General features: G+C 31.9%; 1 long non-coding RNA gene across 3 annotated transcripts; it reads left to right on the top strand.

The window, feature by feature from the left end:
* The first annotated feature begins 689 nt into the window (after positions 1 to 689).
* On the top strand, positions 690 to 6,679 carry LOC124431976. Of its 3 annotated transcripts, none has more exons than XR_006944159.1 (3): positions 690 to 767; positions 909 to 1,035; positions 6,547 to 6,679. It is a non-coding gene; the product is annotated as an uncharacterized LOC124431976 (long non-coding RNA). The 3 variants fall into 3 exon arrangements; XR_006944160.1 differs by lacking the exon at positions 6,547 to 6,679 and adding an exon at positions 3,421 to 3,557; XR_006944161.1 differs by lacking the exon at positions 6,547 to 6,679 and adding an exon at positions 1,451 to 1,679.
* Positions 6,680 to 26,721: the final 20,042 nt, after the last annotated feature.

Below are 26,721 nucleotides of genomic sequence, written 5' to 3'. Positions count from 1 at the left end.
CTTCGCTTCGTTTCATTTCATTTCATTTCTTTCTTAATTCTTTCTTTGTTCGAATTTCTCGCCGGTGTTCGAATTTTACTTTTTAATTACTTCAACGAATCTATTCTCTCTCATCCTATAACACCCACACCCTCTCGATATCACACGTGTCAAATTCATATTATTACAAAGATGACAAAGATCTATTAAATATATATATATATATATATATTATTGCTTTTCTTTTCTTTTCTTTTTTATTTATTAGAATTATTTTAGTTTCTCCTCGAAGAAGTTTGGGCTTTTACTTATCAAATTACATATGTACATAGATGGGAAAAGGATACGAAGGTGGAATTCGTTCGCAAAGCTAGGTCGTAGACACGAAGAGAGTAAGAGAGAAACAGAATGAGAAAGAGTGAGCAAGAGAGAGAGAGAGAGAGAGAAAGTTGAGTAGGGTGAGGCAAGGCGAAACGCGTTAAAGTTGCGAACGATAAATTCTCGGCCGAAGGTTAGGCGGAATCGCAACGGACGCGAACGCGGACGGGACGGTACGGTACGGGACGGGACGGGACGGAACGACGGTGGCAATGGAAGTGGTGGTGGAGGCGGTGGAGGTGGCGGCGGCGGTTGGATTAATCGATTTTCCGTTCGTCGACGGCGGTACGCGAGCAATTTTCAGCCGCAAGCTCCGTAGTTCCGCGCTGTAGCTCCGAGAAAGGTTTCACGTTCCAGAAAGTCTCGACGGTGTTGCACCCGGTAGAGAACCTCCCCGAGGGTAGAGTAAGGTAGGGTAGAGTAGGGTAGGATAGGGTAAGATAGGGTAGGGTAGAATAGGATAGGGTAGGGTAGAATAGGATAGGGTAGGACGACCTGTGTACTTGGGTTGCACCATGTGCTGTCTTTCTCTTAATATAATTCCCAACCAGACGACCGTGAAGTCTCCATAATGCAGGCCGGCTGGTTGAACGACATAAAAAATCCAATGGAGTACTCCCACGGCACGTCGGAACCAACACCAACCAACGAAAATACAAAACTTACGTTCTCCGAAACGTACGTCGTTTTCTTCTTATTATATCGATGCTACTTCCTTCCTCTTACCACCCTTTCTACATAATCACCCAACCAATACTTCCAATCTTCCAATCTCTAAACCTTTTTACTTTCTTTCTCTCGCTCTCTTTCTCTTTCTCTTTGTTTATCCTCCTTCTATATTTTTGAAGAAAAAAAAAAAAAAAAGAAAAAAGGCGAGAAACCTAGATATTGCGTAGAAGTCTAAGTCGTAACGACGACGTGTATCCTACCCTTTTTTCAAAACTTTATACGATTCTTTCATATATTTTATGCTTCTTGGTTCTTCTGTTTTTTTTTTCTTTCCTTTTTTTTTCTTCTCTTTTTTTTTCTTTTTTTTTTTTTTTCTTTTTTTTTTCTCTCGACGGAGATATCTTCTTGATCGATAAACTTACAGTTCTTACGGCGGCGTAGGGATTGTATGGGATAACGAAAGGAATGATGAAAGTTTCCCCGGACGAAAATCCATGGAACGTGACGAAACTCATCCCCTTCGGAAAATCTTTTTCACATTTTCAACGAAACGTTAAACGAACTTGGTAAGAACGTTTATGGCGAGATGTTAAAAGAGAACCGACGGTACAAAGATGTATAAGGGTATTTCGGGGTAATTCATTTTCAAGGTACTTAACGCGTCATAATTCAATATATTCTTTTAGATACGTAATAAAGGTAACAACATTTAGAACTTACTGTTAACGTTTAAATTTTCTTATTATTCAAGTATTTTATTATTAATCGTTTTTAAAATTACAACATGTCAAATGTGATTTAACGTAGTTTAATATATGTATATACGAGCAATGATTTAATTGTTCATTAAATATCATTTAAAGAACAAAAAAAGAAGAAAAATTCACGGCGATGTAATTAATTTTTCTTTTTCTTTTCTTTTCTATTTTTTCTTTTTCTTTTTTTCTCTTTTTCATTAATTCCTCTTTAATATCTAAAAATATCTTCTACAAAAATATATCGAGGGTATTAAAGTTTTAAAGCTATCACAGAGTGAGACTCGTACAGAGTAAAATTGACGAATAGCCAATGTAAATTTTAATTCAGTAATTGAAAGAAAAAATGATTTTTACGTTATGGTAAAATAACAGAACCGAAGTACTTTGCAAATTAATTAAAGTCACTATCTATCTATATGTCTATCTATCTATCTGTCTATATATCCTATTTCATTAAAAAAAAAAAAAAAAAAAAAAAAAATAGAGAAAAGAAAAAAGAAGAAAAGAGTTTATCGTATTTCGAATAAATTTTATTTATTTTATTTATCAACGAAAGCTAGGTGCGAAGTAACAACGAACGAAAGTATAGGGACGTGTAAAAGAGGATCGATCGATCAAGAGAGACACATGAAAGAGAGAAAGAGAGAGAGAGAGAGAGAGAGAGAGAGAGAGATAGAAAACGTTTCGCGTGAATACCCTTTGAAAATTTATGTACTCCGGAATGCGAGCGAGAACCGTAAAATGCAATTTTGTTAATCCGAATTCCACGAAGGAGTCACAAATTTGCGGCTTAATGTATCGGAAGTATCGGACAAACGAACTTTCGTTGCCATTTTAAGGGAGCCGTTATACCCCTTCTCCACCCTTTCAACCCCCACCCCACCCATTTCTCTAGCGTTTCTCCTCACGCGATGCGAGATCTCGAGCGTTAACGTTCTCGCGTCATCGTTTCTAGTTCGTCGGTTATTCCGCTTTCTTTCGTCTTAAAAGGTTCTTCCTCGACTTCTTCTTCCTCTTCTTCTTCTTCTTCTTCTTCTTCTTCTTTTACTTCTTCTTTTTCTTTTTTTCTTTCCATTCAGCTTTCGCCAGCGATAAAATATATCGAGTATAAAACGCTTGACGCTACACGTTCCGAGTCGACAGTTTTTCCTCCGGTCTTTTTCGTGTAAATCGCTAAAATGTTTCTGATCGACCTATATTTCTTCTTCGATCAGAGCTTTCTTCTCTTTCTCTTTCTTTCTTTCTTTATTTCTTTCTTTATTTCTTTCTTTCTTTCTTCGTTTTCTCTTTCTTAACGTTTTACCAACAATTTTATGTATTTTAATCTTAAGATCTTAAGTCAAGTGAGATTACAAAATCGAAGGTGAAAATTTTAAATGACGATCGAGAGAAATATGCATAGGGATTTTTCTTTCTTTATTCTTTTTTCTATTTTTTTTTTCTTCTTTTTTTTTTGATTGCTCCCACCATTTCAGAAAGAAAAAGAGAGAAAGAGGGGATGAATTATACAAAGAAGAATAAAAATCGATAGATGACCGTAAGGACAAGTTTATTTGTTCCTTTGATCGATCGGTAATACATGCTCACGTACATAGATATATATCTGTGTAAGTATTGATTTTTCGTGTGTTCACAGTTGGCTAAAGGGATATGTGATTTAATGGAGAACTATAGATCGATCATTGATCTATCTATCAAGACAACGTCGTTCCTTCGTTATGTAAGATAAAAATGACTTGCGAACATCTTTTTTTTCCATTGACAATACTTCGGATATCTTCTATTGATTGCGTTTAATTTCACTATTTTTTCATTTATTATTTATATATATATATATATTTATTTATTTATATATCTTAATAATAATATTTATATCATTTTAAAAATGATCTTTTAATTCATTTCAAATGTTACAAAAAAAATATATATATATGTATATATACATATTATTTAACAATGTCGAAGACAAATTTTCTGCATAGTTTCCAAATGATTCAAATTCTTTTTGAAATGATTTCATTACTTCCTTAAATAGAACTGTATATAATAACACGAATATTATCTCGAAAATTTCGAAGTGATCGTATTGAAATATCAAATAGCATTATTCACGTTGTCACATAAGTTTCGCATAAAATATTTCTATATTTGTAATATAAATTAAGACAAATTTACATTACACATTTAAAATCATATTAAATGTTTAAGAGATGTCATGATTCGTATATATCATTAAATGTGAATTTACAAATTTTTTACTCCAAAAATATTTTCGATCGTTTCTTTAAAAGTTCACGTGAAATAAAAACATTGTCTCTCTCTCTCTCTCCTCTCTCTTTCTCTCTCTCTCTAAGCGAATCGAACATTTTCATGGAAATAACGAAGCTCAGTAGGACTGATTAGGAGCACTTAAGAGAGTCAGAGAAGGAAAAATGGATAGGAAGATCGGAGTCGATCGGTTGAAAGACAAGAACACGACGTCGAAAACCTCGACAAGGAGAAGAACGATGGTTGGGAGGATTGGGCGGTGTGGATGTGATGGGCCGGTGAAGAGGAGGGGGAGGGGATAGGATTGGGTATAGCGATAGTGGATCGGTAGCAAGGTTTAGATTGGCTTTGCATAGTTTCGCATGTCGGGAGTTGAGTTATAATTACCTTAGCGTCTGTAACAGGAGTGGTTCACCGTGGCTACGGTTAACGCGACTATGGGGATAATAAATTAATGCGGCACGTCGCGTAAATGTAATACGAACCTAACAATCCACTTCGGCTAAGAGCGCGTACCCAGTGAATGATGATACTCGAAAGGTACTGGCCACCGTCTGCTCTTGAAACTACCGCAACGATCCTTTTCTTAGATGGTACGCCGAAAGTAGAACCGACATTTTTCGAAGAAACGAGAAGATTTCCTCCAAGAAGATATTTCTTTATAAGATTGAAAAGTTTTCTTTTCTTTTTATTCGTTGAAAAAAATCATAAATGTTTACTTCATTCTTTCCTCTTTCTCTCTCTCTCTCTCTCTCTCTCTCTCTCTCTCTTTCTTTTTATTTCTTTACTTCTTTTAGACTAAATAATAACTCTGCTATTATGTATTTCCGTTCTAAGATTTTATGTTTCATTTAGAAACATAAAATTTGACTTTGTATCTCTCTCTTTCTCTCTTTCCCTTTTTCTCTTTCGCTTAGACCAGACAATATTCAGAATATTTCGGTAGTTTGAGCTATATGTTACTCGGCAACGAGAATTAACGTCACGTATGATTATAAATACAGAGAAGCGCGCATAAAGTACATATATAGAGTTCTGGTGTTCTAGCGTTTAGAACTTGGCGATCTATGCAAAAGTGCAAAAGCGGTCCTCTAAGCTCGCATGTAAATGCAACCGTAAGAGCGTATAAATACTCGGTAATATGCGCGTGCGTGCAAGTGAGTAAAACACACATACACACAAAGAGAGAGAGAGAGAGAGAGAGAGAGAGAGAGAGAGAGAGAGAGAGAGATATGGTAAAACGAAGAGATAGTCAAGCGTATAAATTATACTAGGCATTTACAACTCGCATTTCCAGGACCTCATGCAAGTTACACCTCCTCCTCTTTTCCAAAGAACTCTCGAAAATGTATCCAGGCTTTTGCGAACCTAATCCGTATCACATGAATTCTCTTTCTCTTTGTACGATCTCGTTTCGATTTATTTTTCTGTTTCTTTTTTATTTTGTTTTTTAATCATATTTACAGACGATTTTTATCCAACGCGTAATTGTCTATAAATCGTTTAATTCGTAATCAATGGATATCTCTTTTTCTTCTCATGTTCAATCTTTTTTGCAGTTACGAATTTTAATTCGTTATCACAAAATTCGATAACAATGTCAGTTTTTATTAAGAAATTATTTAAAATCTAAGAACTTTTTTAACGGCGAAGAAAAAGCTTGATATTCTTGATTTTCCTTTCTTTTTTCTTTCATATATTTTTTTCTTTTTCTTAAGTATCAAGAAATAATTATACTATTTCAATTATATCAGAATAATTCATTTAAAAAAGAACAAAAGATGTGTCTTGTTATAACAATGATAAGAGATATAAATTTATAAATTTTTTACAAATTGCTTTTGAAGTATTTATATAAAAGATATATATATATATATAGACATTTCGTAAATCTGATTATTTTATATTTGATGCATACAATGTAAATATCATAGAAATCGATTAATCCAATTTCAAATTACGTTTACTCAAGGATCTTTAAAATCGTGATGAAATGATGCAATGGCAATTTAAAGAGTCTTTTTTTTTTATTTCTGTTATAACAGAGTACTTATTTACTTTGTTCTTTACATATTTCATATAATATCCAAATTTCTCCGTATTTATTCAAAGAAAAAAAAAAAAAGCAATAAAATAAAATAAAAAAATAGAAGAAAAAATACGGAGTACAGGGTCATTTTTAAATAACGTTTATTTATATTTAAAATGACGCATGAATACTCGTTTCATATATATCCTAGACTGTTCACAAATTATATTTTTTATTGTGCTACATTTCTTTTTTTTTTCTTTTTTTTTTTTTCAGAATAACATATCATCGATTGTAATTGTCGATAAAAGAACGATGCTTTTGAGTAAATATTTGAGTTTAAGAAAAAAAAAAATATATATATATATAACGTATCTATGTATATTACTATTATTGATAGTTTCACAATATATCATTGAAATGCGATCACGCGTGTATGATTAAAATTTCTTTATTTCTTTACAGACTCTCACGAAGGATCTCAAAAACTAAATCGATTTACCTAAATCGATTTTTAAACTGACCTAGGAACTTTTCTGGGGGGGGGGAAGGAGGAGGAGGGGATACGTCCTAAATACGTACGTTCAATTTTTCAAAGATTTAATTAATCTGATGAACGAAGTCAAAGACGTAATCATTTTGATTGATTAAAGAATCATTCGTACAGATAATTATGTAAGAGTGTTAGCATAATCAAATGTTAAATCAATCGTCAAGGATTAATTAAAATATATAAAACTAGGGACAAAATTTGTTGCTTTATCTTCTACTTCTATCTTTTAATTTCATATCAAAGTAATTCGAGTAACAACGTATGTATTGTATATACGTCGAGCGTATTTTATTGCTCGACGAATATCCACCATTCTATTTCACATTTCTCTTTGTTAGAGAGAGAGAGAGAGAGAGAAGGTAGGTTAGAGAAGTTGTTTCTCTTAAGAGTTTACTGTCAAGCGCTCTCGTTGTACGAATACCAATATGGTTGAAGTAGTGGCCTCAACAAGCCAAGCAAACTACGTTAACCCAAGCCACTGAAACTTTTAAAGAGATATCGTACCATTCGCATAGCGCGTTGATTTTGTTTATACGTAGGTATATATGTATATATATATATATATATATGTATGTATATATATGTATGTATGTATCTCAAAAGTAGATCGGATTCGTCGAGATATAGCGTTGAAAAAAATGAAACGAGGTGCGCAGTTTAAATGCGTAACCCTTTGAAATCTTTTAGCAGCGAAAGGTAAATAATCAGAGAGAGATAGAGAGAGAAAGAGAGAATTTTCTTTTTTTTTTTTTTTTTGTTTCGAAACTTTGTACTTTATCTCTGAACGAAGAGTTAATTAAAGAAAAAGTGTGACAATTATGAGTAATGTTTTATAAGAATTATATCTGGCGAATTTATTGCATAGTGCTGATAAGCTTTACGAATTTAATACTTTAAATGGAAAAATATTGATAACAACACACGTCACATGAATAAGAGATCTTTAATTTTAATATTCTTTCATTTGCTATAGTCATTGAGATGTGTTAGAAAAGTGAACATTTTTTTTTTATATCGAATCAAATGTCAGATCCTAAACATTTTTATCTATCACTCAGATATTATTAAATTAATTATTAAATCATCTCGTTTAGTTACTAGGAAGAATGTTAAAAAAACAAAAAAACAAGGAAGAAGCAAAAAGTAAATTTGATTGTTAAATGGTCTCGACATGAATCAGTTTTAATACTCGCCGATGTTCTTAATAAAATAGACGAGAGATGATTTACTTAACGAGTTTGGTAAAACAGAGGGGTTGCTTAATGATTAGTCTGACTTCGTAATATCATCGAGTTTCCTTGATACGAATACATATACATATATATATATTTAACATAGGTAATCGCGATGCTACCTACCATTTATACGAGATAACTTTTAATCGCATTAAAGTTCATAATCTGCCATTTACTGACTAGAACCATAATTAAAATTTTATCGTTCGAGCGATTAAGAACGAGACATCGTGCTCATTTATCCCTCATGTTTTTCTTTTCATCTTTCTTTCCTCTTCGTCTTCTATCTCTTTTCTTCTTCATTTTCACATTTCTTTCTTTTATTCTTACAGACTCGAAATGAGAAAGAACGAAAGAAAAAAAGAAATAAAGGGAAGAAAGAAGGAAAAGGAAGGAAAAAAGATGGGAGGAGGAAGAAAAAAATATTTTTTTCTTTTCGCCTCTCGAAAATGGTATACGATAGTGCGATAAAAGGTTGCTCTCTTCGTGCAATTTCAACTAGAAGGAACGAACAATAATTCGTCTTGGAGTTTCCACGTAACTGACAAGCGGAACGCGTTCGCTCTCTCGCTCGCTCCCTCGTATCCTGGCTCGAAACCTTTCACAGGACACTGCACCTGTTCCCTTCTTTACTCCTTTGTAATGTTCTCGCTAACGTAAGAACGAACGACGACAGCTTTTCGAGTGGTAAAAGTCGCGAAGACGTTACGAATCGTTCGTGAAACGTTAGTCGCTAGACGGATGAGTCCAGAAGAAAAACATTAGTATTGTATGCTGGTAGATGAGAAGGAGAAGATAGAGAAAGAGGAAAACTACGTACATACGACCATTCGCGTTAGGTTATTAGTAGAGAGAAAAAAAGAGGAAAGAGAGAAATAAAAAGAAAGATGAAATAAAAGAGTGGGAAGAAGGAGGGGAAGGGATAGGAAGAGGGGAGAAAAAGTAGGAAGGATACAGCATCGATAGAGTAGGAGTTCGTGTCGTTGAGAAGGGTGGAAAAGGTGCTGGCTATATAGAAGACGCATGTATTGATTACTTCAAGAGAGAGAGAAGAGAGACAGAAGTTGCTTCTTCAAGATTTTCCCCTTTTCTAAGAAATTCTTTTCCTTCGGTTCCCGTCTCCACGTTGCTCATCTATTTCTCTTTCTCTCTTTAAGAGAAAATTTTTACATTTTCTTATATCCTACGAGACATTGAGTGACTATTGTTATTACCCGCGTGGGATTACATCCACGTCTTTTTTTTTTTAATTTTTTCACTTGTCATTTTTCTTTTCTTTTCTTTTCTTTTTTTTTAGCTCTTTTTTTCTCTCCTCTTTTTTTTTTAATTTTTTTTTTTAATACTACAGATCGCATGTTATTTATTAATTAATAACTGCATTAATCCAGTCTGTATTCTTTATTAATAAATAATTTTAATGGAAACCTACGATTATTGCATTTCTATAAGAAACGGTGATATTCTTATTATTAATACTTTATATTTGATCCTTTTCAATATCCAATATGGAATAAATAATTTTTTTCATTAACGATAATTGCATTTCCCGTTGAACGAATATTTTTGTTTCTCATTTAATTTACGTGGAAACGAATGTGTACGCTCGTACCTTTTCTTTGGAAACTTCCGTAGGTAAGGATAAGGGCGGAAATACTTACTTTGCTCATATTCTCTTCTACGTATAACGTCATATCCGCTTACCTCTCGAAGAGAAATTTTGCATCAAAGCGAACTTCGTCTGGTCTCAAGTTCCAACATTATTATACGCATCGTCATTTTTCAGCTTTGGCTTTGAAGCGAGTGTCATTGGAATGGTAAACTCGTAAAAAAGAAGAGAGGAAAAAAAGAAAAAAAAAGAAAGAAGAAAAAAGAAAAAAAAAAGGGAAAAAGAAAAATAACATGTCTACTAATTACATTTTTCTCTCTCTCTCTCTCTCTCTCTCTTTTTTCTTTTCTTTTTTTTTTTGTTTCTTTCGAGCGCGAGAAGAAGAAAAAGAATGGGAAAACACAATGGAGAAAATGCAACGACGAGAAAGAAAAGAAAAAAGGTCAAGTGAAATGAAACGTATACGGACGATACGGTTGTTTTCTCTTTTCTTTTTCTTCTTTTTACGAACATTTTCGATCGTTCATTCGTTTCACGATTCGAAAATCTTTTAGAATCGAGTTAACAACAAAGTAACGAAGAAAAAAAGAGAGAAAGAGAGAGAGAGAGAGAGAGAGAGAAGATGGGAGAAAACGTATCTATCTATCATGGTTTTCGTTTTTATCGTAGGAAAATTAGCAATTTCGCAGGATCGTCTGGTAGCCGTGCAAAGACCGCAAAGACCGCTATGCTCTCGTGGTTTAGAGGAAGGGTTTGTAGAGGGCACAGAGTGGATACATCAGCACGTCCACCCTTCCTATTCCTTTTCTCCCGTTCGCGAATCTAGCTACCATTACTCCTCGTATTTTCTCTACTCCCTTCAACCCTTCCCATCGTCGTTCTTGCTTTTCCATGAACGCTATCCTAGCCGACGAGCACCGGCAAAGGCAGTAAAAAGGACCTTGTCGAAATTACGAAACTGTCGCTGACGATGAAGTCGAGATGCTTCGAAAATTGGCGGTTCTGAAAACGTGCGCGTCTGTGTGTGTGCTTACCCTCTATATACAATTCAAAATGCAGCTAAATTTTTTGACGTTTTTCCAATAGCGGCGATGATCGACGTGAAAAATTTAAATTATACGTTGAAAGACTTTCGCTCTTCAATTTAAAATATAATTTTGGTATTACGATAACAGATTTACTTCTTTTTTTTTTTCTTTTTTCTTTTTTCTTACTCGCTTATTTACTTACTTCAAGATCAATCATTTCCCATGAAAACATTTTCGAGAAGGAATGGTAATATTTAGAAAAAATACAAAAAAAAAAGGAGAAAAAAGAAGAAGAAAAAATAGGTATAAAATTATGTAACATTTATTGATATTAAATAACGTAAGAAAAATTATTCGATCAGATCGACGAAACAAGGAAAGAGAAAGATAAACTTACCACTTTGAAAATGTTCCGAAGGTATTTTCTCGGGTTTACAGGACGCAGTTGATGATTCGTTCAGCAACGATCGTTAGAAGACGTAAATACATCCGTTCCTCTTTTCAAAGAATGGACGAAGTAGCGAGAAGGGAGGAGATTCGATTGTATCGTGAAAGAGAGATAAAAAATCTGTTCTTGTTTGGTCTAGGTCCTTCTCATTCTCTCTCTTTATCTCTCTCTCTCTCTCTCTCTCTCTCTTTTCTTTCTTTGTCCGTCTCTTTTAGACGCAGACGGTTTCCGTTTAACGAACTTTCCTAGGTCCTGTGTTTGCGCGCGCTTATTTAATTTCTTTTCGCTCGTCCAATCGTCGTTGGGCAATTGAAACTAGAAAAGGTAAGAACGAAGAATAAAATAAGAAGGATAAGATAGAAATAAAAGAAATAAAGGACGAAGAAGAGAAGAAACGGTGCGCGTTCTCAATCCAATGGTAATTCGATTTCGACAAACGTCGAGCAAAATACATTGTCCTCGGATGGTTACCTCGGTCGGCCTTAGTGAAAGCATTATACTATGTCTCTGATTCACGTGCTTACCTTTTTTCCCCTTTGAAGACGATCCCTTTTGCACGTCCCTTGAATATCCACGATTACGAATTTCCGGTTTTTTTTTTTTTTGCGAACGCATCGTAAATACGAAAGAAGGTAAGAGGTATCCTATACCCTACTACGATTCTTTTTTTTTTTCTTTTTCTTTTTCTTTATTTATTTTTGTTTTTCTTTTTTTCTTTTTTTTTTGTCTTATTCAGCCAAAATTTTTTAATACGAAAGAAAAGCAAAAAAAAAAAAAGAACGTCTAATGCTATCCATTTAATGCGACGAGATCTTCGATATGTTATATGGCATTGAATTTTATTACAATAAATATAGATCGTAAGACGAAATTAAATATGACAATATGCAATGAAATAAAAATTAAATGATAGTTATAGAATTTATCATTGATTCGGAAAAATCATTTGAATGATTTAATATTGACTTGTTCATTACGTTATTCTTCTCGAAGAATGGACGAAGTAGTGAATTTTTACTTTTATATTTTGGTACGCAATTAATCTAACACTCTTAAAGGAAATACGTCTTACCTCTAGGACGGTTTAAACGAGTATGAGCATTGCCTTGTGATAATACTAGCGACGACCTCCAGAAGTTGTACTAAATGAAAACATCAACAACCGAACGTTTCTCAGAGGACGTCTGATTCCTCTATACGATTTATTTTGTACTTATCGATTTTATGACACGTATTAAATTAAAATATATATATATATATATATATATATATATATATTTTATGACAAAATATATACAGGCCGATTCAAAAGTTCTTAGATGATTTTAATAATCAATTACTTTTTCTCGAGATTTTTTAGACTAATTTCTTTTTCTTTTCTTTTCTTTTTTCAAATTACAATACTACGAGCTTAGTGTATTTTTTTCCTATCCTTGTATTTTATAGTTTTTTTTATTTTCTATACGTTCCATATATGTATAGTTAAAATATATAAAAATTTATATTACATTTAGAGAAAACTGTAATATATTATATTTTACATTGGAATATTCTGATGCTTTTCAAGGGTCGTTATAATTAATCCAAATTAGTATGCAATTATGAATCTTGTAAATAAATAAAAGTAAAAATATTTCAGTTGATTAGTCTCTCTCTCTCTCTCTCTCTCTCTCTCTCTCTCTCAATCAATTAAATTATCTGTAATAATTTATCACCGTTCAATCATTGAATCTTTTAATCGACGTATTGAAAGATATTAAACGAAATGTTCGTAATATTTCTCAAATTTCTCGATATAGAAATAGTTTTATATTATTACATATAACTTTTATATTATATATATTACTAAATATTACTGTATACAAGTTGATATTACGTTTATAATTTTTCTGAAAAAAAAAAGAAAAAAGAAACAAGAAAAAAAAATATATATTTATCTGCTTATTAGGATTGCGTGTAAAATATCAGTAGAAATTAAAACGAACAAACATAAAACTTAACAAGTTTTGGTAAAATGAAAATCTGGCTTAACGAACTGTTAATTTTTCGATAAAGTAATGAAATATTTATTATCAAAAAAGTTATTAAAGGCTATCGGTGAAAAGTGTTAATCCATCGAAGGATTATTATATGTAATTGAAGAATTTAATAAAACAGTTTATATTTATATGAGGTTTCATTTAGACGAGAGTATAAGAAGAATGAAACGTGAGTTTATTTATCGTGAACTTGTCTTCCTCTCTCTCTCTCTCTCTCTCTCTCCCTTTCTGTTTTCCTCTCTTTCTCTTTCTCTCTCCCTCTCTCTCTCTTTCTATTCTGGTAAATAAATAAAACGGTAGGAAGAAAGATCGTTGTCCTTTGGAAGGATACGAAGAAGAGAGAGAGAGAGAGAGATAGAGAAAGAGAGAAGAACTGGAAAGGTCGTCGTCGTCTTAGTCGTCGTAATGTCGTCGTAGTAGTCGTAGCGTTGTCGTAGTCGTCGTCGTTTACTGCGATGTTAGCGATCTCGCGGAATTCGGCGACTGAACGGAAGGAGAACCTGGATGGAGAGGGTGGCGGCCATTTGTCATCGTCAGCGTCGCGACGTCGTGACACCCGACAGTGAACACTGCTAAACCAATTAAAACTATGTCGTCCTCGAAGAGAGACAGAGAGTAAGAGAAAGAGAGATAGAGATAAAGTGAGAAAGAGAGACAGACAGACAGACGGACAGAGAGAGAGAGAGAGAGAGAGAAAGAGAGAATGTAGCGCGCATGTCGAAGGGTGAGAACGAAAGAGAAAGAGGGTGCTGGTTTAACTTCAACGTTCAAAACCAAAGGCCAAAGTGTAATAGGCACGAGGAAGAAGGAAAGAGAGGATAAGGTTAAGCGAGAGATAGTGAGAGAGAGAGAGAGAGAGAGAAGGAGAAAAGTCACAGGAACAGGAAGAGGATAGGAAACGTAAACCAGTCCAGTCGGCAGAAACGACGGGTCCTAAATTATGCTTGGCTCGATAATTTATGCTTTCTCCTTTAAACCTTCTCTACGATCTCAGCGAATCGAACGATGCTCGGTAGCTTAATGGATTTCTATACCTTCGGTGTATTTCCTTTTTAATATCGATACTTATCGCTGGTAAGTAAGAAAGCTTTTCCATTTTGTATTTTTTTTTTCTTTTTTTTTTTTTTTTCTTTAATTTCTGCAATGCATAGAAATAATATTAAATGCATATATATTATGTATATAAATTATTTCAAAACATTTTTATAAATCTTAACATTTATTTAAGATCCTGTTTTTTTTTTTTTAAGTGTATAAGCTATTATACAAAAAGTTATTTCATTCTTTCGAACTTTCCTTTCTTCTGTAATGCATAAATGTAAAGTTAATAGTAAACGTCACGTTCGATATAATACATATATATATATATATATATATATATATATATATATATATATATATATAAATTATTTCAAATGTTTTTATGATTGGTTTTATTTACAATACTGTTCTTTTTTTTTTTCCTTTCTTCTTCTTTTTCTTTCTATTTTTTCGTATTACGAGATCATAACTCTTTCATTTTCTCAGCTTTCTTGTTTCCTTTCTTCTTTTTTTTTTTCCTTTTTCGTTTCGTTTTTCCCTATTACGCCATAAATATTATAGGAAGGATGTAACGTGAAGAATAGAAATGTACTGTTAAATCGTTTAGCTCATAACAAGTTATTCACGTTTTCGGAGACGATTAAGACCGAGAAAGGGAAATTGTGTATCGCTTTAACAACTATAATTATTAAACCTTCTTCCTCCTATTTGTGTTCGTTTCCTAGGTTGCCTATGTACGTAGTTCGATGTTAACGCTCGCATTATAACTTCTCGTAGCTTTGGAAACTTGGATCGTTTATATTGAGTTCCCAAAGCACACGACGTACCCTAAGCGCAACTAGTGGCGGCGTTGGAGACGTGGTCGCATCTTTATGTAAAACGATTTTACTAGAAACTGAAAAGGGACTTCTTATTTTCGACGTTGCCTTAAGCCGTCGGTTCGATAAAAATTTTTATCGATTATTCTCAACGTTTTACCAAAGAAGAACATTTTATAATATATTTTCCGTGAGGCGAGAACTTTATTTTTTAATTAATAACTTAAGAATATAGTCATTCTTTTGAAACTTAATATTTCAAAGCTTACGTTCGCGTTAATCCATTTACTTGAGTTAATGTCGAACAAGTGTGGTAAACTTGAATTTTCTTCTGTAATCCAATTCTTCTTTTTTCTTTTTTCCTTTTTTCCTATCTTTTTCTTAAAATATATATTATACGATAATATGATTTTTTAATGGCGGAATGAAATATAAAAAAAGTTTATTATAAGAATAAAATTAAATTTGAATATATGTATGGTTCAGTCGTTATGGGAAATTCGTGAAAATCGAAACATGTTGATTCGACGGTTCTCTTTGTTGATTGCTCTATGGTCTTTCTGTTGACAATGAGTCTCGGTTTGAGAAAACAAAATACGATAGGATATCGAAACTCTGCTCGTATTGACACATACGTTGTAACCATAGTTTTGATTGAGAAATAATTTTTGTATAAAGTCTAGCAAAAAATATACGTCTTTGATTCTTCCTGTCGATTATGAAAATCTTCAAATAATTTCATAACGAAAATTTTTGGTATTAATATGACTAATGCTTGAAATGTTCATGATTGATTTTATGGTTATTTTTTCATTCTAAGATGCGTTTTTACTTTAAGGATGATATTTATATATTACAAAATAAAAAAAGGAAATTGCAAATTTTTTCAACGGTTCTCGTAAACTCAACAAAAACGGATTAATACTTTATTTTTTAATAATTTCAACGTAGCGAAATAAATGAGAGAAAAAAATTATTCTTTTAAAACGATAAGTACAAAAAACCGCAAACCTTTTTAACGACTCATATGATATTACAAAACCAATACAAAAAAGAAAAAAAAAAAAGGGAAAAAAAATGGACGTGCGGGTATTCGAAGAAAATAGAATCGAGCTAGTAACACATTTCCGAAATTCGACGTCTCCTGCCCTTTTCTTCTTTTTTTCTTTCTTCCCTTTTTTTCCCTCAATTTTTTTTCTCTTTTCTCTGTCTTTTTTTTTCTCCCTCGACGTCGCGGTTTCCGTTCCGGTGAGAGAAGGCTGAGTCGAAGCGTAACATTCTCTGTCGCCGTATGAAAGCAAGAGGCACGCGTCTCGGGCGAGAGAGCGCGTCGGTAGAAATTCAATTTCCCGTTTGTGCCGGACGTCGATGCTTTTGGGAAAACAACTGTCAGGGAACGCGAGCGTTGCCGAACCAAACGAAAAGGTTCGAGGCTATTTACCAGACTATTCCGCGAGACGACTCAGGCTTTTCAGGAAGTGTCGATTGCAAGGGTAGACCATTCTCTGAGAAAATAAATCGATCTTTCGAAAACAAAGTCTTACCTTTTCTTAAAAAGTACAATCTTTTCTATTCTGCTTTACGATATCTCTCACCCCTTCTTTTATTCTTTTTCTGTTTTTGTTCCTTTTCTTTTTCTTTTTTTTTTTTTTTGTTTCTTCTTTTTTTCTTTTACTTCATTTCATTTTCTATACCTATAAGTATATTCGATATACCTCTTTCTTATCATTGAAACATTGAAACATTGAAACAATAATTTCGAGAGACAAAATCGATATCAGATATAAATTCTTGATACGATAAATTTCGTAATTAACAATCATTATTTTTTCTAGAGATAATGAGATACATATGTACGTCTCAAGATTTTCTTAAAAAATATCAAAAATTTTAGTTTATCACAGAGAGATACAGAGACAGAGACAGACAGACAAAGAGAGAGAGAGAGAGAGAGAGAGAGAGAGAGGGAGAAAGAATGAAAGAACGATTTTGATCGATCATCGATCGCTTTTGATAGTCGTTCGTATATCAAAAAGCCTTTGTCCCTATTGACTCGATGAAGAAAAGGAGGAGAAGAAAGACAGGTCTCCGAAGGATGACACTCGAACGCTTTCGTCGGAATTGTCGTACGCGTCGTTTGTTCGAAACCGGACGAGACGAATCAGAGTGAGGGATAACGTTGATGCATTTACGCGCTTTCGTGTTTCCGCCGCAATATCCTGAAGCCCATTCGATCCCGATAATCCGTGAGCGCGAAATCACCGATTTGTGCCTATTCGCGTTGATTGAGTGCGCCTGTATTTTAAAGGAATTACCGGAGTACGCGCGAGCACACCGACCAAACGGTTGAACGATCCAACGAACTGGGGGTTAACCGATCGAAAATGAATTCGTTTTCACTTCGCTATTGCTAAATTTATAGTCACGATTAAAAAGTATGTTTAACATTAAACGAAAAATAAAATTCAATCGCAACGTCAAATTTTTTATCTAATCGGATTAATAGAAAATTTTACGTTTTAACATATGTGTGTGCTCGTACATACAATATACATATATTTTCTTATTTATTTAATGTACATATATATATATATATATATATATATATATATAAGTATATTGGTAACTAAGAGCATATATTCGTATTAGTTAAATTTATATAGGTAGATTGGTATACTAAATTTTCATGAGATTATGATAATAGACAGGAAAAAATTGGAAGATCAGTTAGATCTTCGTTACTAACAGCAAGTTCATTCGTAATCCGTCTGAACGAGTAGAGAAGACCTCCCGCCACTATGTCTATTACTCCGCTACTTAACTTCCAACTTCGCTAAGTGCCGGACATAAATTGTTACTTAGCAGAGTTTTGATTTATATTGCGAAGGAAGCGTTCTACGTCGTAACTATGTAACGCTGGTATTAGCCAAGACGACGACGTTCATCGGTCTAAGGAAATTTTGCTTTGTGATATCGTAACTGCTGTTAGTTGTCCTCTTCTTGACGTTATAGAAAATAATCGAGTTTCCTATGGAAATTCGTGAAATCTTTGACAAGATTAAACTATAACGTATGTATACGGGATTGATAGATAAAGTTATTAAATATTCAAGAATTATATTCAATATAACGTAGATATATTATATATTGGATCGTTATTATGAAATTGATTTAATCATAAGTCATTTTACATATTAAGATAATAATTATTTTCAAGAATAAATAATATGTGTAAAGAATATAAGAATATAAAAAAATATAAGAATAAATATATGTAATTTGTATTAAAATATATTTTTTGTTTGTCATTATAGAAGAAATATAAATTTGTAATAATTCAAGAAAGATAATGTTTTTAAATAATTCATATCCAATTGTAAAAGTATTTCGAAAGGAAAGATACGTTTTTAAATCACTCTCACGCTAATAAGAACATAGAATTATTTTTATTCATGATTAAAAAAGTTCCATTGTAGGTGACGTAATTTATTACAATAAAGCAACAATTATTTATGATTCAATTTAATAAATGCGATATTTTACAATTTTGCACATTTATTGGATCGATACGTAAATAGTTTTACTTGACTATAAAAAGAAATTCTTTAGTTATAATAGAAATTATTTATGAATCACTTGAATAATTTTGATAGTACTACGAACTGGATGAGGATTAATTAAAAATTTTTCAAATAGTATAATTGTTAAGAGAAGTTACATAGCAAAAGCTTCTGCTAACTTTAAATGATCAAAATAAAGAGAGAATGAGAGAGAAAGAGATAGATAGATAGATAGATAGAGAGAGAAGACAGTGAGAGAGAGAGAGAGAGAGAGAGGTCGATCTAATTCATACCGACACCGCTTCGACTTCTCGATATTTATTGGATTTTTAAGGGGATCGATAAAGTACGGAGTAAAATTTCATGGATTTAATTACATAACGACGAACGATGGTTTATAAGCTCCTTCTCTCATTTCATTTCACTCGTTACGTGTAACACGCGTGTACACTTAAGTTCATACAATTGGTTAAAAGAATATTCTACAAAGAAATTTTGTAATTGAATAACTTTCTTTTTTCAATTATAAAGAATGTATCGAACTTTTAAATGAACGCAAAGAATTTATTATGCTTATCAATGGTTGAACGAAGAAACGTTTCTCTTCTTTTTTTTTTTTTTTTTTTTTTTTTTTAACAACAGTAAAAAAAAAACTTGATATAAATATCTTTTGTAATTTTTATAATTTTATGATATAATTACGATCATATAAATCATTATATTTTTAGGATTTTGGCCAATTTTGTTATTTATAAATATTACATAAAAAATATGATTTATACAAAATATTACATTCTAATATATTCTAGTAATAAATAAATATATTCGATTTTCTCATCTTATTTTTAGAAACAACATCTTTCCTATAACATGAACAATAAAGAATTTAATACTTTAAATAATTCATTAATAACTAGGAGAATGAATGAAAAATATTATTTCGACTTTTGATACGTATATATTATATTATTGATATTTTAATATTACAAAGAAAAAAAAAGAGAAAATAAAAGACAATTCGGAGCACTGTGTGGCCGATCTAAGAAAAAAGAAAGAAAAAAAAATATCTATGCTCGATATAAAATATAATACATACATACGTACATAGAATATATGTACACAATAGTAACTCGAATATCCTTTAAACCACACTAATATACATCTTCAGAGTTGCAGAGAACTGTAGAGAGTTAATTGCTAAATTAAGATGGGCCCTACCTCTACCCTCTTTACCCTTATCCAACCCACCCTCCCCCCCTTCAACTCGCCCTCTATCGCGCCCTTCTCGATCACGTTAATGAAATTCGAAACTTCTATTCGTCTCAAGTCAAGGCTGGGATTCTATACTCGTTATACATACATACATATATGTATGTGTATATATATATATATATATATATATATGCGTGCGTGCGTGTGTGTGTGTATATATCGATTAACGATAATTTCCATATCGCGCGAGAATACGATGGAAATACGTGTGGCTTCTTGATTGTCTATTGTCTATGAATTAGACGTAAATGTCTTGGTCTATGTTAGCCACTCGATCGACTTGATAATGACCATCGATTCGACTTGTAAATTACGATTGGACTTTCTCATTCATCAACTTAAGCTAAAATGTTAACGTTCTCAACGATATCGATTTAATTTAACAAACGAAGAAACAAACCATCGGAGATAAACCTGCTATATTATATACATACATACATACATACATACATACAAACATGTATATATATAATAAAACAAAACAAAAAATATATATATATATAAAAGAAAAGAAAAAAAGAAGAAGAAAAAACATTGAGAAAGAAAAACAATTTATATTTTTTAATAAATAAAGTTTAGAGAAAAACAACAACAAGAACAAAGTAAAAAAGGAAAAAGCATAACATCGAGAGATATGTGTGATGATTGGTAATGATTGATAATGATGAGAAAAAGGCACTTTGGAGAAACCTGCACTTGTTTGTGATACGTTTCGAACTAAACAATATAATCATCTACGTAAGCAATCCTATCGTTAATTCATTCTCTCTCTCTCTCTCTCTCTTTTCCTTTTCCTTATCTATATCATTATCAACACGTATTAGAGGCATATATCGTAAACATTACGTACTCTTGATAAGTATCACAAATAATATCGTACGATTGAGATATCTATGTTTTTGTATTGATAATTAATATAAAATTGATATGAGAGATATGATAAGAAAAGTCAAGTATATTATTAAGATAGATAATCGATGACACTATTTTAATAGTAATTTGTATTTTTCGTCTTTCTCTCTTTCTTTCTTTCTTTCTCTTCTCCCATTATTCATTCCTTTTCACGTAGATGATATATTCCCTTTGTATCATTGGCTTTCTGTCCGGCATACTATATCGTTTGAAAGCAAGAATTTAAATAATTAAAGACTATCATCATCTTTGTTCCTTTATTTTCTACCCTACCACTTCCTCTCTTTCACCTCCATCTCCTTCCCTTCTACCTCATCCGTCATCCTCACCCATCCACCCTAAACCCCATCTCTCACCCTCTTTCCGTCCTACATAAAGTAAAGATTTTCAGTAAATTCCTTCGTCCGCTTTTCCGTCGAATTAATCGGCGTGTCTGGAATTATAGAAGCACTTTGCATTTCAAAATGCACTCGTACCGTAGCTGACGTTCAACAACTTAGAAGAATGGAAGTGGATTGATGTAGACGAAACGTAACTACTCCTTCTCTGTGAATTCGAAGTATTCGCTTTTGAGAGAATACAGGAACTCTCTTTGTCTCTCTCTCTCTCTCTCTCTCTCTCTCTCCCTCTCTCTCTTTCTCTCTTTCTCTCTTTTTCTCTCATGTCTTTCCTCCAAATAATCTTGACTTGAGCAGGCTTACCTTGACGACAGGAAACCAACGTCTTGCGGACAGTAATCCGAGTTTTGCAAGTCAAATTGTGAAAATGGATTTTCGGCAAGGGTCACCGACAGTAGAACGAACGGCGAATCATGATTCACCGATGAAGATACTTCTTGCCGCTTGCAAAATTTGAGAATGTCGTAAAGGTGTTACGACATTTAAATGATTCAGCTCCATTCGAAATCGCCTGAAAGCGGTTTAAACTCGTAAGATAAATGCCGAATAATAATTACGTTTATATAATAATTTAAAATAGGAATTTTGGTTTTTATTCTTTTTATTCATTTTTATTATTGATTATTATCAATAATATCAAACATAAATAAAATTGTATTGTTTCTTCTTTTTCCTTTTTTTTTTTTTTTAACTTCACTTTCACCATTACTTATGCAAGCAAATAGGATAGAGTTAATGTAATAATTTTTGATAAAAAGTGACATTAACTTTATTCTGTTAAGCTTAAGCCACTTTGCAAGGATTAGGAGAACTTATGATTTAAATATGATGGAAAAAAAAAAGGAAGAAAATTAAAAGAAAACGTTCTCTTAAATACGCAAAAGAAGTCATAATTTTTTCCAAACTTCATTCTTTCCTACTTCGTATAGTTTAACAGCGGACTTTGAAATTACAAAAAAGAAAAGAAAAGAAAAAAGAAAAAAAAGAAAACTGGTCTCGAAGAAAATATTGTATTAATTAAAATATTATTCTCCCACTTTGGATTAAATAATTTCTTTCATTGAAAAAAGAAAAAGCAAAAGAAAAAACAGAAAAAAAAAAAAATAAACGAAGATATTATATCAATGAAACTCTTATCGTCTACTATGATATAAAATATTACATAAAATATAAAATTTATTTTTATTATAAATAAACGTAAGTATATATTCATATGAAATCGTAAAATATATTCGATATATAAACTCGTAAAATTTATTTCTTATTCTTATGGCATAAAATGGAAAGGCGTACATTTATGCAAAGAAAAAATATTTGGTACTTGTTGGTATTCCAAAAGTTCCCATTTCTTTTTTCCCCCTTTTAATATAATACGCAACGTAATCAACGGAGACGAATGACGTGCTCAGAATCGATGATTCTTTATTAATAGCTGAAGAAACCTTACTCCTCTTAGAAGCAAGACACGAGTCATTAGTATTCTAAGGTCGAAGATAATTAGTCTTAAGCGGGTTTTCGACCCAAGCTTTCCCTAATCGACGACGTCTCCCCCGTTCGATGCGTCACGAAGATATCGCAGCTGGACTGTGTTCGACCTAACAGAGGTAAAATGAAAGGCAAAAAGGTTTCAACCGAAGTTCGAACAAACAAGCTCTTTGGCACGGAAGGGCAACGATATTTCTTCTTACTTTTTTGCTTCTTACAAATTAAAAATCGATTATTTATTAAGGGATTATTTTAATCTAATACTTAGAGGGCTTATTTCTCTTCTTTGGCCTTTTCTTTTTTTCTTTCTTTCTTTCCTTTTTTTTCTTTTTAACAATTTTTGATTAATTTTTTATTTGATTTATTTTTCTTTTATTATTTTATCTTTGACGAATTACCAAAGATAAGAAGAAGAAAAGAAAGATTTTTAATTAATTCTGACAAATGCAAGTGTTAAGATATGTCAAGCTGATCTTATGATATCATGGAAGCCGTTATAATAAACACAAAAAATATGAGTTTAATATTTTCAACATATTATCAATATCATCCTTCGACGAACGCTTAGAATTTCATTAATTTTAAGAGATCGCATGTATATATATATTTTTTTTTAAACAACATTCTTTAAGAAAAGAAAAAAAAACTAAATTCGATTGCTTTGAATGTTTACGGCAAAATACCCCTCTCCCATCCCTTTAAGCTTTTCATTTTTATTTTTATAATTTATTAAGTTTTTAATTTTGATTAAAAAGAACGAAATTAATATTGAAGCAATATTAAGAAATTAATATCGAAGTAATATTAAGAATTAGTATGATTAATTTTTAAGGTATCTTATAAGATAATGACAACATAATTAACTTAATTATCAAATAATTAATGTATAAATATATTAACGTAATTTTTTTTTTCCTATTTCAAAAATAAATGAAAATTAGAAATTCGTTCGAGCATCGAAGCTTAGTAAAGAAAGAATTCGAGACGTTGGTGCAAATTTCACGAGACGAGAAGGAAGAAAATGGATAAAAGCAGCGCTCAAGTAATTGGGTACCGTTAAAAAAGTCGAGATAGAAAACCGAGACGAGGAATTCGAGACGCTTGCACGTCGAAAGAACGAAGATGGACAGTGATAAGCATCGCGGTTTGAGCTTTGAATCCATCCCCTATCTTGAGCCCTTACCAGCCCTTCCATTACTAGGGAAGATATTACGATCGTAATTAAATAATTATCTAATTGCGGTCGTATCTGTCGCATTCATTTCTCTTATTGAACGGTGGATATGTCTATGATATAATTGATATCATTACATTTATCTAATATTTTATTTTATCCCTTTAATTCTTTAATTCATGAGAAACTTCTTTTCATTTTTACAAACCTTTTTACATTTTTCAATCTTGTCATATATATTTTCTTTTCTTTTCTTTTTATAATAATATTATTAATAAACAACGTCAGTGATTAGCAATTAATTTAACAAACTTCATGTAAAACGTTTTGAAGATTACTTTAAGATGCGACGTTTGGAATATTAAATTAAAAAAAAAAAAAAAAAAAACCTTTTTGATAAGAGCTAAACAAGTCCAATATAAAAATGAATTATTCAATATCTTTTGTTTCTTAAAAAAAAAAAAAAAAAAAGAAAAAAAAAGAAAGAAGTTTATTATACGAAGTATAATCCACTTACGAAAGATTAATTTATTTTATAATTAAACGCATATTAAATAATAGAATAAATTAATATTAATACATATATACAATATATTTTTATTTTTATTATTATTATTATTATTATTATTATTATCTATTAAAATTTGAATGTAATATTTTTGAAAGATATTTTCGAAGATACGTTCGTTAAAAATTTCAATGGACCTTGAAATTAAAATTATAAAATAATCTTTGATAACTCTCTCTCTCTCTCTCTCTCTCTCTCTCTCTCTCTCTCTCTCCCCCTCTCCCTCTCTCTTTCTCTCTTGTCTTTAAGGGAATCGTTTTCTTTGGGCTTGCCTCGAGAGACGAGTTTCCTCGAAGAGCTTCTTCGACGAGCAATTAGCGCGATATTAGCTGCTCTTTAATCCTCTATCCGTTTTAGAGAGAGTCTCGTTCGTTCTTTCTACCGAACATTCACGTCCGCCGCGAGGCACGCCGATTAATAATGCATCCGACAGTCGCTTCTGCTATTTTCCCTCGTTACTTTAAACTAGTATTACGTCTTGCAAAGTTATACTTTTCGATATTAATAATTATTTCTGAACAAGTCGAAGATAAAAAATAAAACGAACGACATTTATTTACGACGAAAGATTTTTATCGATATAAGTTCATAAGGTCTATCGTTCACGAATATTACTATAAAACGGCGATATAGCTTTTTGAAATTGTTTTATATATAAAATTTTCTTTCTTTTCTTTCTTTTTTCTTTTTTTTTTTTTTTCTTTTAAATTATTTATCGAAAAACCTTAAGAAATATCTCAAATGATTCTATGAAAATCGATTATTCCTTTTTACGACTTTCTCGTAGCTAATATTTCTTCTTCTTTTTCTCTCTTCCTTTCAGTATTTTCAATACTATACAAAGCTATACGAACTTTGGACTCTTTCCTGTATTTTTAAAACTCCACGAGTAGCGTAAGATAACTTAAAATAGGAAATAACACGTTTACGGATTTTCTTTCGGGTTCGTGATGAATAATTAAATCATCTTGGTGAATTTAAACCCTTCATGAATCTAACGGGCGTGCATCTAATATTCAAGCGTTATCCTCTTGACACGAAAAACTTGAATTTATGATACTAGTGGACACAGGTTGTAGCACGTTGGTTGGCTCGTATGTACATTGATATCGCGTGTCATATGACGGATTCCAGTCGTTCCTTCGTAGAAACATATATTTCATGTGTGTTTACATCTACCTCGGTTCGTAACATTCTGTATTACATATGAGCATAGCGAAGCTTGTTAATGATTCTCTATAGTATAATAGTAGAGCCATGGAGAAGTTTATGAAGATATCTTTTATTAATTTTTATCGTTTATGCTTCAAATAGAAATAATCAATATTGATAAATTTCAAAAGTTCTACATTTTTTCGATTCAAACCTGAGTTCGAGATAATTTGAAGCTAAAAAAAAAAGTATTAATTTTCGAATTGTTTTTACATTGTTTTTATTTTATATCATAGTAACAAAATTAGATATATTATTTCGAGGACTTTGATATTTTTAATAAAAATAAAAATAGAAAAAAAAAAAAAATACATTATTCAAACAATTATATTTCTTCGTATTTAAAGTAAACAACTCTTTCTTTCCTGAGACGTAATACTGTTTAATCGACAATAAAAAAGATATTTCATATGATTACGTAAAATATAATACTGAATTGTGTATACGTTATATACTATTTTCAAATTATTAAAAATATATACTCTTAGAGATTTGATTCGTCGAATAAATTAATGCAAAAAATTGATTTGTGATTACGAGATTTATTCAAGAAAAAAAAAAAAAAATAAATAAAACGAAAAAAAAAAATAGAAAAAAACGAAAAAAAAGAAACGTAAGCAGAAATATTTCGTAATCGTTACGACGTGTACGTCTAGCAAAAAAGAAAAAATCCGTAGCTACGATCATTGCTCGCCTCTAATTAATCAATCTACTTCATCTATTACATCTACTCCATTCTATTCCATTTCTTATTGAGTCGCTTTTTGAAAGCGAAGAAAAAAAGTTATTCTTGTCGTAAGATCATTTTGAGTGGTCGCAAATGCGAGTTGCTAGAGAGCACGGGCTTACGTGGCCCAAATCTCTTCGTTATCGAGTAACGGCACCAGAGTGGAAGTTCCAACACAATGAGAGTACTTCGCATCTAAACGGAGTAGATAATTGATAACGTATTCTAGCAATTTCGTAGCGAATTAAACTTTGATTAATATCCGTTGCTCTCGAGCTTTCCGTTATCGCGTAGAAATTATCACCGTACATTGTCTCACTGATTATAACTTTCCACTGTTTGTTCCGCAACTCGTACCGTAAAATTTCATTTGGATCGTTTATTTTTGGATCAAGAATAGGTTTAATCGATCATGACCGAGTTTTCTCTCTCTTTCTCTCTGGATGGATGGATCCAACGGTGTCCTAAACGAGAAAGAACGATTAAAAGTTCGTGGCCAATCCCCTGCTCACTTCCACCCTTATTCACTTCACCCTCTTCCCTCTCAATCCGCGAAAAGAAAAA

This window comes from Vespa crabro, chromosome 23, assembly GCF_910589235.1.
Source record: "Vespa crabro chromosome 23, iyVesCrab1.2, whole genome shotgun sequence".
NCBI classification, from domain to species: Eukaryota; Metazoa; Arthropoda; class Insecta; order Hymenoptera; family Vespidae; genus Vespa; species Vespa crabro.
Note: the sequence above shows the minus strand (reverse complement) of the source record. Positions and strands in the feature narration are given on the sequence as shown.